This window comes from Sus scrofa, chromosome 3, assembly GCF_054392235.1.
Source record: "Sus scrofa isolate SSC_HxYL_T2T_F1_AM1 chromosome 3, Sscrofa_HxYL_maternal_Yorkshire_Landrace_v2.0, whole genome shotgun sequence".
NCBI lineage: Eukaryota > Metazoa > Chordata > Mammalia > Artiodactyla > Suidae > Sus > Sus scrofa.
In genome coordinates this window covers 13,313,388-13,329,178 of record NC_139385.1, presented here as the reverse complement: position 1 = coordinate 13,329,178, position 15,791 = coordinate 13,313,388, and the positions used below count along the sequence as shown (strand labels likewise).

Here is a 15,791-nt window from a genome sequence, read left to right as displayed (position 1 = left end):
CTCAGCCACACCGATTCCTCCTTGCCTTTTACAGGCCTGTCAGGAAGCAGGCACTGAGAGGGGAGTGACTTTCTACCTGGGCCTTAGGAGTGGGTGGAGATTTTCAGGCCTCACTGACTCTTGGGAGGAAAAGCTGAGGTAGCCCTCTAGCTTTTCCCATCATTACTCTGAAGCCTGTCTCTAAGGTGGTTTGAATGGTTTCCAGTTTATAGATGAAAACCCCCAGGAGCTGGAACTACTGTCTAGCCTGCAGCCATGCTGTCTAAGGGCCCTCCACCGTTGGTGCAGGTCTTTGGACGCAAAAAGACATCCACAGCCGTGGGGCACTGCACACGAGGTAATGGCCTCATCCAAGTGAAAGGGTGGCCCCCGGAGATGATCAAACCACACAGGCTGCAGTATAAGCTTCTGGAACCTGTTCTGCTTCTGGGCAAGGAGTGGTTTGCTGGTGTGCACATCCTCGACTGAGTGAAGGGTGGCGGTCACGTGGCCCAGATTTACGCAACCCGCCAGTCCATCTCTGAAGCCTTGGTGGCCTATTACCAGAAATAACATGGACGAGGCTTCCAAGGAGGAGATCAAAGACATCCCCATCCTGTATGACTCCTGGTAGCTGATCCTCGTTGCTGCGAATCCAGATAGTTTGGAGGTCTTGGTGCCCATGCTTGCTACCAGAAATCTTGCCGATAAGCCCACCACAACTATCAGGGTTCATCTTTATAATAAAAATGTGTGTGGGATTTAAGGTTTCAAAAACAAAACAAAACAAAGCAACGACACCAAAAATCCCGGGGTCTAACAGTGGCCAGATCTTTCCAAGCACACTTAATGGTAGATTAATGGTAGATTAAGTCACATGACCAAAGGGGGAGGTAACCACATTCTCCTTGGTCTTTCCAATGAACTTCCTTATTGCAAAGCATCCCTCCACTGGAATGTTGCTGTTCATCGAGAGTGGATTTGAATCTGTTTCCCAACTACCTGGAGATTTGCTTGAGATGCTTCTGAGTCTCTTTTAAGGGGGAAAAAAAAGGATAAGGAAGACTGAAAGAAAGACTAACACTAATATATTATTGAGGCCAATAAATGCCTCCTTGGTCCCTCAGACAAGGGAAACAGCGCCATCCTCTGGCCAGTTCCTCACAGCACACATTGTCTCCAGGGGGCACGGGTCCTGAGCTTATTATTTCCGGCGTCCTAGAGGCAGTGATCCCAGATTTAGTTTGAGGCTCCCTCAAAGATGCCAGTTCCTTTTAGGACATTTTTGTATATTCTACATTTGTTTCCCTCCAAATTTCTACTTATTATACTAAAACCAAAATCATTCCAAAAAGAAAAGCGATGTTTTTGCTTTCGCCTTGCTATGCGTGACAGCCATTAGCCTTACTCCTCACTCTTTGGGGATTCTCCTCGCTTGCAGACCTGTGGACATTGCTGTAGTCGTCTTGTGTTAATACCACTTTGTATTATCACGATTCTTAAAATTTACTGAGTGCTGCTGTGCCCCACACCCCAGGCTAGGTGTTCACAGCCATTGCAGGGCTTCCTTTGATTCTCTTAACCACTCTTTGGATATTCTTATTGGCCCCGTTTGCTGGATGAGGAAGCTGAAGCTCAGAACTGATGTTCGATGACCCACTTTTCTATTGAGAGAGCCTGGAATTTGGTAGCAGGTGTTTGAGGGCCACTTGTGTGATTTTGTGCACGTCACTTAATTTCTCTGAGTCTCAGTTAGTTACTCCTTTCCAACTCCTGGGGCTGTTGGGGACTGAAGGAAGTTATGTATTGGAGGGTACTTGATACACTGCAGTTTTTATTATTGTTCTAACCAGTGATTTATAACCCTTCATTAATAATCCTCCTGTTATTGGGTTTAGGGAGCCTTTTATGCGTGTATGTATGTGTGTGTGTGTTTAGGTTGTTACAGTGACATTGTAATGAAAGTCTCATGTAGCTCGAATTTTTATTCTTTAAAAGATCCTTAGGATAAAGGGACATTTTGGACTTTTAGGACAGTTCCTGACAGGTATAGGCAAGAGGTGATGTGGCAGTAGGGCTACCTACAGCCTGTGTAGGGAGTGGTTTTAGTGCCGTGTTGTAATACTCGATAGTTTTACCTTTTCTCTAGTGTAGTGAGTATAGACAGCACCACATTATTTGAGGGGGGGCATTTCTTTGGTTACAAGCGAAGTTGTTTGTTTTCCCAGATGCTTGTTGACTGGTAGCATCTCTGTTTTTATGAATTGTCTTTCCAGTTTTTTGCTAGTTTATATATTGGGGACTTAATGTTTTGGTATCAACATGCATAAGCTCTTGACGTAACGTAGAAATGATCCCTTTCTTATATTTGCTGCGAATGTTTTCTCCAGGTGCTATTTTCCCTTTGATTTTAGTTATACTAGTTTTGTCCAATGGTTATTTCTTTCTATAATGCACAAACTGACCATCATTTGTAATTTCTTTCAACTTATAAAGTTATCACTCCTTGTGCTCTCTTTGGCAGCACATGTTCTAAAACTGGAACAATATAGAGAAGATTAGTCTGGCCCCTGTGCGAAGATAATGCACACATTTGTAAAATGTTTAATATTTTTTATGGCATAAGAATTATATCTCAGGGAGTTCCTGTTGTGGCTCAGTGGTTAATGAATCCGACTAGGAACCATGAGGTTGCAGGTTCGTTCCTTGGCCTTGCTCAGTGGGTTAAAGATCCGGCATTGCCGTGAGCTGTGGTGTAGGTTGCAGATGTGGCTCGGATCCCACGTTGCCATGGCTCTGGTGTAGGCCAGTGGCTACAGCTCCGATTCAACCCCTAGCCTGGGAACCTCCATGTGCCACAGGATCAGCCCAAGAAATGGCAAAAAAGACAAAAAAGACCAAAAAAAAAAAAAAAAACAAACCCCCAGAAAACTCAGTGAGGGTGTTACCAAAACAAACAAACAAAAAAACAAACCCCAAAACAACCAACCCAACTTATCTTCCCTCTAAAGCATTACAGTAAAACAAGTTTCTTTTTAGAATGAGGATTTTATTTAAGCTTTTCCTATCTTCACTTGTGATATGCGCCTATAATTTTCTTTTTGTATGTTTTATTATTATCAGATTTTAGGAAGAAGATCATGCTTGCCTAATGGACATAAATGTACTCTTATCTCTTTTTGCACTCGATGTTTTATGCAACATCGAAATCATCTGTTTCTTAAAAGGATGAAAATTGTTCTGGTAGAAACTCTGGGACGAGCTGCATTTTTTGGTTGTTATCAAATAATTTCTTCACTTTCCTCCTTGGTTATTATTATGCTTAGATTTATATTTCTTGAGTCATTTTTAGTAATCTACATCTTTCTAGAAATTATTCATTTTATTGAAGATTTCAGTTTATTAGCCTACAAGTGTGCATAACATTCTCTTTGGATTTGGAGGAAAAAAAATCTGCTTTCTCTATTTTGTCCTATCTCCTTTCTCATTTCTAATTAAAAATATCACCTTAATTATATTTGTCAGAGGTTTGTTTATTTTAGTAGTCTTATCAAAAATTCAACATTCGAACCAATTTATCATTCTACAACTTTATGTTTTATAATGTATTTATTTCAGCTCTTATCTTCATGTACTGCCTCTTTTAAAATTACTTCTCCCCATAATTTTTAAATAGAAGGCTTTGTTAATATCGGTGGGGACAATCCCAGCCTGAATAGGGTTCCGAAGCCTGAAAGAAGTTGTGGGGAGAAAAACTGATGTATTATCATTATGTGTTTCTCAGTCAGGCACTAGCAAGGATCAGAGAGCCTGCACCAGCCATTTCAATAGAAGCAATTCACGGGGGACCTAGTTGGGAGGTGCTGGAAGCGCTGAAAAGCCAAGTGGGCTGGTCAGTTGACGTAGAGATGAGCAGCAGCAGCACGCGGCTCCTTCCCACCCACACAAGCTGAGGGGGCTGAAGAACTGGGAGGAAAGGTTTCCAGACCCCAGGGAACGAGAACCACAGGTCTTCTGAGAAGCCATAGAAGGCAGAACTGGGGCTGGGGCCAAAGAAAGACAGGAGAGAGGGTTAACCTGGACTTTACTACCCTTTTCTCCCCCCTCGTCTCCCCATGCCTCTGTGTGGCGGAAACTAACCAGAAGCCCTTTGGCAAAGGAGCCTGAGAAATGTACTTTGCAGGAGTCACGCTGAACAGGGAAGGGCAGCCGATGGCCTGAAAACAGACTATGACCAGCGCAGACACTTTCCCTTCTGTGCAGGTGAGGTCAGAAGGGTTTGTGAAGCTCCAAAGATGACAGCGCCAACACCAAGATGTTCAGAAATCTTTGCTAGGTCCTGTGCGTCTCAGCTTCTAGACCCCTTTCTCATTCTCCCTGTCTCTTTGCTTGCTTTTGATTGCTGACCCCACTTGAAAAATGTGTGTTAGGTTTCTGTCCTGGCTCTTTCCCCTGTCAGTCCTCTCCTTTGGCCATCTTACCCACAGCCTCGATTCTCATCTGGATCTGCATACAGGTGTATCCAGCACTTCCTCTCTGCTTGTGGTTTCTTTGCTCAACTTCAGACCTGAATTTCCTAACTGCCTAATAGGCACCATGGATGTCTCAGAATCCTCGTAAATTGGATTTATAATATTTTCTCCCCCCTGCATTTTTTTTCTCAATTGAAGGAATCTCCCCTATCCTGGCATCAGAGCTTGGAGTAACCCCCAACTCTTCCTTTTCCCTCTTATCCCATCCCATACAGGCCTCCGCAACATCTGCTTGATTCTGGGCCCTAAGATTTCTGTTTCTTTCTTCTTATCTCACGGCACCGGAACCAGCTCTGGCCTCATTATTTCTCCTCTGGTTTCTTCTAATTGTTCTTTATTTCTCTAGTCTCCCTCTGTTCCCCGTCCATTCTCCACATTGATGCCATAGTGATGGTTTTGGAAATACAAATTGGTCACATCATTCAAGCTGGAAACTCCAAAGGGCCTCCAATGTATAGGATTTGCCCCAAGTGTCTTTGCTCTGAAGTCAGCTCCTGCCCCACTTTTTGTCATTTTCCATCACTGTTCTCTGATCCAATTGCGTCAGGTAATTTTCTCCCCACTGAGAAGGCCAGGTTACTTCATATTCCTGCATCTCTGCACCTGCTTCTCTCTGATTCTGCAAGGCAGTGGTTCTCAAAGTGGGCTTCTAGACCAGCCTCAGCATCACCTGGGAACTTAACTGGAAATGCCAATGCTCAGAGATCCTACCTAGACCTATGGAATCAGAAAAATCTAGAGGTGAGGCCTGGGAGTCTGGGTTTTTAACGTTCCAGGTGATTTCAATGCAAGGCAAGTTAAGAACCTCTATGGTAAAGGACCACCCCTTGCACCTTGAATCCTACTCCGTTACAGATGCCAGCTTTGGGCAGCCTTTCCTGTTACTCCCGAGCAGAAATAATCACTCTCTCCTCTACCCCAACACTTTTGCCCATATCTCTGCTAGAGCAGTTAATCCAGCCTATCTGTTAAACCGTGAGTTTCTCAAAAGGCAGGACTGAATTCTGTTCATCTTTATCTCCCCAGTTCCTAGAAATTTCCTAGAAATGCTCAACACACATGCGCGTGTGCGCACACACACACACAAATAAATATGATTAAAAATTATTTAACAAAGACTTGCACAATACTTATGACCAGGTATGGTCCTGAGAACTATAACAGTTTAAAACCTTTTAATCCTCATAACAGTTGGAAACATCAGGGGCTGTTCTGGCTACCACTTCCCAGATGAAGAAATCAAGGCAAGATTGGTTAAAGTGCCTCAAAACCATGTCGCCAGTGAGTGGCAGAGCTGTGGTGTGAATTCTGGTGGTCTGCCTGCAGATTCTGGCTCTTTATTCCTGGCCCCACTGTTCCTCAGCAGTATTAGCCATGTTGCTGATGACAGGATGTGCCGAGAGGCTGTGTGATGGGCAAATCAGTCTGCTCTGCCTTGCACAAGTTCTCACATAGTGCTGCATGTGGCTATTTCTTTACCTTAGGCAGCTCCCCAAAGCCGCAGAGAGTGGCTCCAGGGCAGGGGAGCTTCTCAATATGCTCACAGTTCTGCTTGGAGTTTTTCTCTTTCTAGCTGGAGAGTCCCTGGGCTAATGGCCTGGCAAAGCTTATTTGTTTTAAGGGCCATCTACCCCTCTTGGCCCAGGAGGCCTGAGGATCAGGCTACAGTTGTAGTTTTTAAATCTTGAATAAGTCAGAATGTTTCAAGTCTTTTGGAGACCTTTTAGAAGATAATGTATGACGCTCTTCTTCCCAGGATAGCATAGGCCCTGCCCAGAGAACAGTTGGCTTAACTAGAGAGTTATATAAGTAAGTTCAAATGCTGAAGCATGTTCCTTCTTCTTGAGTCCCTAAGGCACAGGATTTCTAGATTTCTGTGGATGAAAGGAGCCTAGTACTTGGGGCACCCGTATTGCACCTCTAGCCCTGTGCTCTCTACTGTGAAGATGGGAGAGAAGTATACGATTGTCTTTTGGGGTCTCATATACATATATATATATATAGTTGGAGAGAAGTGCTAGGGCACATGCATGAAGAATTAGGACAAGGCATGATTTCATATATTAGCATACGGTAATTAGTGTGGATTCAAGTGCCAAACAGTGATATCCACAGTAAGAAAACGGAATGGCAGGTTCTAGGATGCAGATCATATGTAATGAATAGTGGGTATAAAATGAGTTAGAAAAAGCAGAGAAATGAAGGCGGGGGCGGGTAGGGGAGTGACACTCGATCTGAGTAATGCAGGACGATGATCAATACTAACATGTCAGTGGGAGATTAAGGTGTGCTGGGTACTCATCTCAGTGTTGTTCATTAATTCACTTGATTTTTCACAATAGCCTCCTGAGGTCACCAGCCTCATTTTACAGAGGAAGTTAAGGTACAAAAAATTGAGTAATAGTTTACAGAGACTCAGCTGGATGGTGGAGAAGCTTGGATTTGAACCCACAGCCTACCTTCCTTGACTAGAATATAATCTTCATGAGTCCAAAGACGTTACTTGATCCTTTCCTGTTGGTAACCTTACTGTTACTACTACTAAATCCCTGGTACTCATAATATTATCTGTACTTAGTAGATGCTCAATAAATAGTTATCGAATGATGGATATATGGTAATGGAGAGGGCCAGATGAGATTTCCTGAGGTGCTACATGTAGGGTATGGATCAGCCAGGAGAGAGCTAGGTTATGGTTAAGTAATAACACCAAAATATCAGTGGTTTAACATAATGGAAATTTATGCCTACTCAATTATGGTCATCTGCAGGTTTCAGCAGGTTTCCAGGTAGTTGTTCTCTGTGTCCACCATTCTTGGTTGCTTTGACCTTGTAGCATCTTTTCTCAACTTGACCATGCTTCCGAGTTCATCCTGGCGGAAGAAGGGAGCATGGAGAACCATGATCCGGTTCTGAAGTGCTTCTGCCTGGAAGTGACACCTACCATTTTTGCTTACATTTCCTGACCAGAGTTGGTCATGTGGCCATGATGACCTTCAAGGGGGCAGGAGGGGAGGAGAAATGAAAACATTGGAGAGGACGGAGAGTGTCTGCCATAGGCTCTAGGCAGCCTCCGAGACTGCTGGGGAGGCAGTGGGCAGGAGCCCTGAGTACACTCCCACAGGGAAGAAGTGCTAAGTAATTCCAACGGCGGATGCCAATCCAAGTGGGGAGGAAGAGAGCCATATGCACCCTGAAGCTTTCTTGAGTTCAAAATGTGAGGGTGGCAACTTCCTGCTCCCATGGGCCAGCCTATTGCTCATCTAGGATTGTGGTGAGCATCAGCCTGCATGCGTTCACTCTGGGCCTCATTTTTGATGCCCTTCGACTATATTCTGCCTCCCTACTTTGTCCTGCTACCCGGGCCTGCTGCCTAGGCAACACATTTCAAACCCTAAACCTCCATATCATCTTTGCTCTCATCTAAACTATGTCCCATCACTTCAGGATTTTGAATGAAGCCATAAACTAATTCAAGCTACGATGTGATAGTTTGATAAAATAACTCACCTAACATATTTGCATTTTAATGGAGGCTCTCAATGCCTTAAAGCAGAAGGGTTGTAATTTCAGGCACCCTGGTAAGCAGGTTGGGAAAATATTTTTCTCCAGAGGAGCCTTTTAGTGCTCCTTAAATCTTAACACACTGCTCTGCAGACAGAACAGGACAGAGGCTCGGCTGATTTTTGTCATGTTCCAAGCCAGATACCACCTGGGGAGAGGGTGCAATGATAACAACGCAGGCCCTATTTTATTAAGAACATTGGCAGAAGAAGAAAGGAAACCTATTCAGAGGAGATGGACTCAGGTGTGCAGAGAAAAACAAATAAAGCATCCCCCCACTCTGTCCTCTGATAAAACATCCGTTGGCGTCTGTAGCAGAATTATGCTGCTTTTCCATAAAAGACAACTCGTGCTTTTTGTGCAGTTGTGGAAACAGCTAGGTTTCTTCCCCACTGTTTGACATTTTCCATGCTTGTTGCTAAATCTTTGACAGAAGCATTAGCTGGTCTGAAGAATAATAGTGTTGTAAGAAAGCTGATAATGGCCTAGGAAAAAAAAAAGTATGTATAATACATACCTTGACATTGAATCGCTGAATACTTTAATAAGTAATGCACACAAACGGAGGCCTTTTGTGTTGACATAAAATGTAAGCTCTGCCTTTCTTCTCATTGAGAAGCATAAAGAACAGGAGAGGAAAATAGATGGAAGAAATTCAAATATTTTCCTTTGGGGACTTTGATGTGCCAATGTGCTCTACACCAATAGGTTCTTTTTAAGTTCCTCAAGTGTCAGAGAGAGAATGAGAGCGAGAGACAGAAAAATAGAGGACATGGAATGTCTGTTACATTTCTTGATGTTTCCCAGAAACCAGTTCCAGATGTAAGAATCTTACGCTAATGCAGCTTTCAGAATTCCAGGGGACTGGATAGGCTGACTTGTAGTGAGCACCAGTGCAGTCAAATAGACCCAGGCTCCAGGGACCATCAGCTAACCCTGGTGCCAGAATGAGTTCATAGGACCTGAGATGAAGCATCTTTTGGGGGTGAAGTCATTGCACAGGACACAGGACCACAGACAGAGCCTTCAGGGTGAAGAGTGAGTAGGGACGATGAAAGTCAAATGTGTGAAGCAGCTTTTGGGGACTCCTGCAATTTTTTGACTTAGAGTTTTTTGAAAAAAAAAAAAATCCTCATACATTTTCATGGTAAAGACTCCTCTACTAGAGTGTCAGATGACGGACACGAAGCCTTCTTATTCTTTTCTCTCATTTTCAAGCTTTCTCCACAAAAGCTATTACTGCCTTTATCTCTCCTTCTTATCTTTTGCCCAACCTTCAGGCAGTTATTAAAATGCCTCTTCCTTGGTGACAGCTATTTCCCTGCCCTGTAATGGTGTGAAGTTCCAACCCCAAATATGCCTAGTTGTCTCCTGTAGGTTATACTTAACCCTGCCTGGAAGTTGAGTTAGGATGCATTTTTGGCTGCAAGTAATCAAAAACAAGGCTCACAGAGGCTTGAGCCACAAAGATGATTGTCTTACCTGACAAGAATTGTGCTGTTGGGAGTTCTCTGGTTGGAGCAGTGACTCCCAAAAACCATCAAAGCTCTTGCACATTTTCCACTCTGTCATCTCTGGGTGTGGGCCTCATGCTTAATGCTTCATGGTCACCATATGGCTGCTGTGGCCCTTCAAGGAAGGAAGCAGAGATCTGAGTGACAAAAATGATCTTCCCTTTATCAAGGAGGGAAAAATATTTCCATAAAGTCCACCAAATCACTGGCTCTCAAATCTCATTGTCCAGTGCTAGATCACATGGGGCTCCCTAGCTGCAAGAGGGACTGAAAATCAGTATCTTGCCAAGGCAGATAGATTATCCACAGTTAACTTAGATGCATCATGATTCATTGCCTGGAAATGGATAGGTCCTAAGCATTGAGGGTTGGTAGGCAGTACAGTGTTTATCTATGTGTAGATGGTACATTTTAATCCTGCTATTATTTTGTGCCACAAATGTATATCTCACTCTGCCGTATAGGTATGTCCCTAGGTAGTGGGTGTAGATATTTATATATGAAATAATTATTTTTCACTGATTGTCATTAGAAAAAAATAAATTTATATGGAAAGTATTTTGGCCAAGATTATACCAAATCACATGTTCAACATGGTGATAATAGATATTCAGATATAAAACTCTATAGGTGATTTCCATATTCGAGCAATAGATGTGTACCAGCAAAGTGCCCCTAAGGTGGCTTTATTTAAAATAAATCCTAAGTTCCCTTTAACTGTGATGGTGAAATGGGAGATATATTCCCACTGGAAAATATTACTCTGTAGGCAATATAGAAACATTATTTGCTATCTAGCACATAATAGCAAATAATGTTTCTATATGGTGGCTCAGCTCCCAAATGGGGCTTTGCATTAGAATCACCCATTGGGGTTTTCTAAAACTATGAACTTCCCAGACTTCTCTTCAAATCAAAGGAAAGAGGCCTGCAAGAGCTGTGGATTTATAAAGTTTCCCAAGTGATGTTGATACACAGGCAGGTGTAGGAATCATATAACATAGACATGGAGTTATGGAACTGAATAGGATTTTGGAATAATTTTGTCCCACCCCCTCCTTTTACAGATGAAGAAAGAGAAGTTATGAGCTGTGCTAGAGGACTTAGAGATCTAGAGCCTCAGGGACTTGAATTCAAACCTCTTGACTTTAATGCTCATGCCCTTGCCAGGACATCACCCTATTGGGGAAGAAATTTAGGATGTTCAATATATGATGAAATTTCCATAGACATGAGAGGCCTTCCAGAATTTGATTCTGCTTTTCTTTAAGCAGGAATCTACTGCTTACCGTCACATCCCTTGCTCCTCCTTTTGATCAGAACTTTCCTCAGAATGTAAGATTTTCTGTAGAAGTCATCAAACTCCTTATTCTTAGAACATTTCATTTGGGCCAAAGGAGGTTCATTGCTTTACAGAGCCAGATTGCATAATTATAATTCATCAGGATACACCTCAAACAGACATCTTTAATCTGAAGATTTTATGTCACTTTTCTGTGTCAGAATTTTTTCGCAGAGTCTGTAATATGAGCACATTTGCATTAGGATGTTATTAAGGACAGACCCAGGAAGCTAGCTTATCAAGGGAAAAGGGGAGGTGCTAAGGTTTCATTCATTAGACAGACTTTTTGGGAATGCTTATTATAGATTCAGTACTGTTGCAGCTGCTGCAGTAGGAAGGTTGTAGAAAGGGTTTGGGATGGTGGGGGAGAGAACTATCCACAGACCACTATAACATATATACAGAGTGTGATAACTGCAGCATGCAAGGAGTGTACAGAGCGCAGTGATGACATGGGGGGAGACATGAACTTCTTCCGGGGCAGGGGCTGGGAGGGTGCTTTATATGTGAGATGTGACTTCTGAGTTGAATCTTATGGTGAGTAGAAATTCGAAAAGAGACCAAAGAGCACAGACTATCCATGTGCAAAGGCCCCGAGGGAGTGAAGCAGCTTGGTTGGCTGGGGGAACTGAGAGAAGATGAAAATGGCAATGGGAGAGGCCAGTTTGGGAAAGGACTTTTGCGCCAGGTTAAGGCATTGTCTCTTAAACAACAGTCACAGGTTGAAGAACTTTCTGCAGGGGAGTAGCTGGCTCAGGCTCAGGTGGAGGCTGCACTGGAAAGGGAATATTCTGAAGGCAGGAAATTTGGGGGGTGGGGAATATTGCAATAGTTTAGCAAAACAAGGTAAGAAATGTACAGGGGGTGGAGATAATGTGGGTAAAGGGGAGGGGAAGGACCCAATAGGGGTTTAAGTGTTGAAGTGACTAGTCTTGGTGGCTGATTAGATACAGAAGATGAGGAACAGGAAGGAGTTGAGAACAGTCTTCATATTTCATGTATTAGGAACAGAGCAAGAAGAAGGACACTTTTTCTTTTTTCTTTTTAGGGCTGCACCTACAGCATATGCAAGTTCCCAGGCTAGCGGTCAAATAGGAGATGCGGCTGCCGGCCTGCGCCATAGCCAACAGCAGCACCAGATCTGAGCCGCATCTGCAGCCTCCGCAATGATGGATCTTTAACCCACTGACTGAGGCCAGGGATCGAACTCACATCCTCAAGGATATTAGTCGAGTTCTTAACCTGCTGAGCCGCAACGGGAATTCCAGAAGAGGAACTTTTTAATTTTTATTTTGTTTTGTGGGGAATGTAATGAATTTAGGGTTGATCTTTGACTTGAAGTACCCAAAAGATAGATGATGAAATTGGCATAGGCAAGAGAGATATTTCTGGGCCTATAGCTTTGAGATTCATTGGTTCGATGTTAATATATCCATCATCCGTGTTGAGTAAGGAGACACCTGTAGCCATAAACCAGGAGCTCCTAACATTTAAGGAGTGTGTTTGTCAACTTTTGTTGTGTAACAGATCACTCCAAATGTAGAGGCTTAAACCCACAAACAATGTATTATTTCTTGTGATTTGTTGCTTGGCTGGGTGGGTCCTCTATAGTGGGCTGGCCTGGCTGAGGCCCGATGGTCTGTGATGGCCTTTCTCACATGTCTGGTGATTGGCTTGTTGTCAGCTGGGATAAGAAGCTGATTTGGCCGCATGTCTCTCTCTTCCTCCAGGAGGCTAGCCCAGGCTTGTTCATGTGGTGTTTAAAAGATCCCATGAATGACCAAAAGAAAAAGGGGGGGGGGGAACTCCAGTGTGCAAAGGCTTTTCAGGATTCTGCTTGTGTCACGTTTGCTATGTGTCATTTGTCAATGCAGGTCACCTGGCAAGCCCTGAATCCACGTGGGTAGGGACACAGATACAGAAAGGGGAATTACTATGGCTATTTTTGTAAACATTCTCCTACAGGGGCGTGACAGGGAAAAAGGGAGCCCATGAATATCTGAGCATGTACTTACTTTGTGCCTGACAGTGTGCCAGGCAATTTAGAGAGACTTCGAGAGGTAAGAAATCAGCTCCAAGTCATACTCAGAAGTGAATGAGCTGGAGTTCCCATTGTGGCTCAGCAGTAATGAACCCAACTAGTATCCATGAGGACGTGGATTTGATCCCTCGCCACGCTCTGGCATTGCCATGAGCTGTGGTGTAGGTCGCAGACGTGCTCAGATCCTGATTTGCTGTGGCTGCAGTGTAGGCTGGCACCTGCAGCTCTGATTTGACCCCTAGCCTGGGAACTTCCATATGCTGCAGGTGTGGCCCTAAAAAGAAAAGAAAAGAAAGAGAAAAAAGTAAATGAGCTGTCCTTCACATCTTGCTCTATGTAGGTCCAAAGTTTGTGCTTGACTGTATCCACACTGTCTCTATCTAATTAGTGTAAGTTCCTTGCATCCACAAACCTTCACAAAGCGCTGAGAAGCCCTTTTGCTGCTGCTGCAACAAACAAACAGTGACCCTTTCGACTTTTGAGATTAGAGGTTATGTGCTTGTACTTGACCATTTGTTCTTGATCATGACTAAGGCTAATTGTTTATCTTATGGCTGGTTAAGGCTATTAGGACCTTAAGTGCTGCTAGCACATTTCTGGGGTTTGGCACATCTGGCTTGGGATGACTCACGGGGAATATTCAGCCTGGTTTTCAAAGGTGTTTATTTTTCCTCATTAAGCCTGTGTGCAGTCTCTTCTTTCTGCACATGATGATTTCTTCCTGCAGGTTTGCTTTCAAGAGGAGTGTCCTGGAGCAGATGCCTTGCTGCATGCTTACTCTTCCTCCCGTGTCACCGAGTCTGTTTTACCTGGTTAGTTCTTAGCAGAGACTGTGTGTGTGTGTGTTGGGAGGGGGGGTTACTGCATGAGAAACTGTAATTTGCAAGAAGTCCGAAGGCCCTGGGCAAGTTGCATCCTCTCTCTGTAACTTGCTTCCTGGCTTATACAATGAGAGGACCGGACTAGATGGTGTATAAGTTCACACCCACTCTAATAGCTAATTGTTTGCGATTTGCAGTCCTTGCTGCTCTTGTCACCAGAGAAGGTTAAGAGCATAGATTAGCTTCCTGGACAGAGTTCAGCATGATCTTGGACCCAGATGCCTCTCTAGCATCATTTCCTGCCACTGCTCTTCATGGCCATGCTGTAACATTAGCTATATTCCTAAAAACTCCTATTTCCTCCTGCCCTCCCAACTCTGTCCATGTGGTTCCTCTTCCTGGAAGGTCCCTTCTTTAGGGCACTCTTTCATTCTTTTAATTTTTTAAAATTTTTTAATTTCTTGACTTTTTAGAGCCTCTGTGTCTCTAGCTCCACAGTACTGTGCTTGGCACATAAATGGCACATAGATGATGCCATATGTGATGAGAAATTGAATAGCTGCCTCCACCCTATCCTGAGAAGCTCACAAATCCTCCAGCTTTTTCTGACGCTAGTGTGGACTTCCATCTCATAATGCTGGGAGGATGTGTTGTAATTGCCCCCCCTCCCCCAGTAATAGGGGTAATGCTTTTAGGTTTGACAGAAAAGCGGGGGTGTCTTCAGCTGCTGGGTACCCATTATTGACTTCTAGGCAATTTCCAGCTTCCTTTATCTGTGCTTTTAGTAACCTCTGGTTTGTGGAGATCCGGGGTGTTTGAAACTCTCCACTGGTGACAAAGAATAATCAACTCTTGCTCTGGCTTCTGAGTCTTCAGGTGGATCCAGGAATAATCTGGTCAGGGAATGTGCCAGATGGATTGAGGGAAGGAAAACCAGAAGGCACTGGGGAAACCCAGAGGGAATCACTGAAGTCAAGAGAGATTCTGTGCTTGGGTTACTGGGAGGATGTGGCGGTGTGTTTATAGACACGTCTAAGATGGGAAGAGGATCAGGTTTAGGAGATAAGATAGCACATGTTTGATCATGCTGAGCTTGAGTAGCTGGTGGGATGTCACTGCGGCATTGTTCAGTAGGTGGTCAAAATGAAGACTTGAGGTTGGGGAGATTTCACAGAGAGAAAGACTCGGCTTGCTAAAGTTGAGCGGGAAGATGGGATTGCCAAGAGAGGATATGTGGAGACAAGGAGAGGCTGGCGAATGGATACTTGAAGAACATCCATTCTAACAATGGGCCAGAGAGATGGAGAAAGGCGGCAGGGCCCCAGAAGAATACAAAACCACTGAAATTTATGGAGAAGGGTTTGTTGAGAGACTGTTTGGAGACTCTTAAAGGGAACTCTTACATGTATATCCTAAATGAAAAACAGAATTCACCTTTCTGTAATGATACCCTCATCAATTATGTGCAGGGTGTTTGCAGGTTTGTGTTTGAAGGCTAGTGGTTTCATCCAGACAACCTGGTCAGCTGAGTCAGATTTGGACACTAGGCAAGCAGATAGAGTTTACATGGGTCTGGGGGAAATTTCAATAAGGTAGGTTGATTAGGAATGTGAAAGGACACCAAGAATCCACTCAGGATTTAATTCCAGTAGAATTCTTGACTGCTTTTTAAAAATAGCACTTTTTTTTTTAATTCCCTACTTTCTCCCTCTGAGCCAAAGGTATGTTTCTGGTCTTTAAGAAATAACTGGATCCGGGTGGGACAACCCTTATGCTTTAATTAACTAATTTATTTTTGGTGTTCATCCAGCCTCAGAAAGAGGATGCTTTATTGGCAGCTATTCTGTTGTTTTTAAAAAATATGCAATTAGTACTCAGTACATCAGGAATTCATATTTATTTATAGTGGTAAAATATATAGAAATATATCATAATTTTAACCATTTTAAAGCAGACAGTCCAGTGGTATTAAGTATATTCGTAATGTTGTGCCATTAT

At 43.5% G+C, this 15,791-nt stretch overlaps 1 long non-coding RNA gene, 1 other non-coding gene and 1 pseudogene across 3 annotated transcripts in view; all 3 read left to right on the top strand.

The window, feature by feature from the left end:
* The window catches only part of LOC102157493 (uncharacterized), a 978,951-nt gene that overhangs the window by 20,580 nt on the left and 942,580 nt on the right, over positions 1-15,791 (top strand). The gene's annotated exons all lie outside the window — the stretch shown is intronic.
* Positions 256-690, top strand: LOC100514397 (small ribosomal subunit protein uS9 pseudogene; annotated as a pseudogene).
* LOC146404397 (U6 spliceosomal RNA) lies at positions 2,488-2,594 on the top strand. The gene has a single exon (XR_014842689.1). It is a non-coding gene; the product is annotated as a U6 spliceosomal RNA (small nuclear RNA).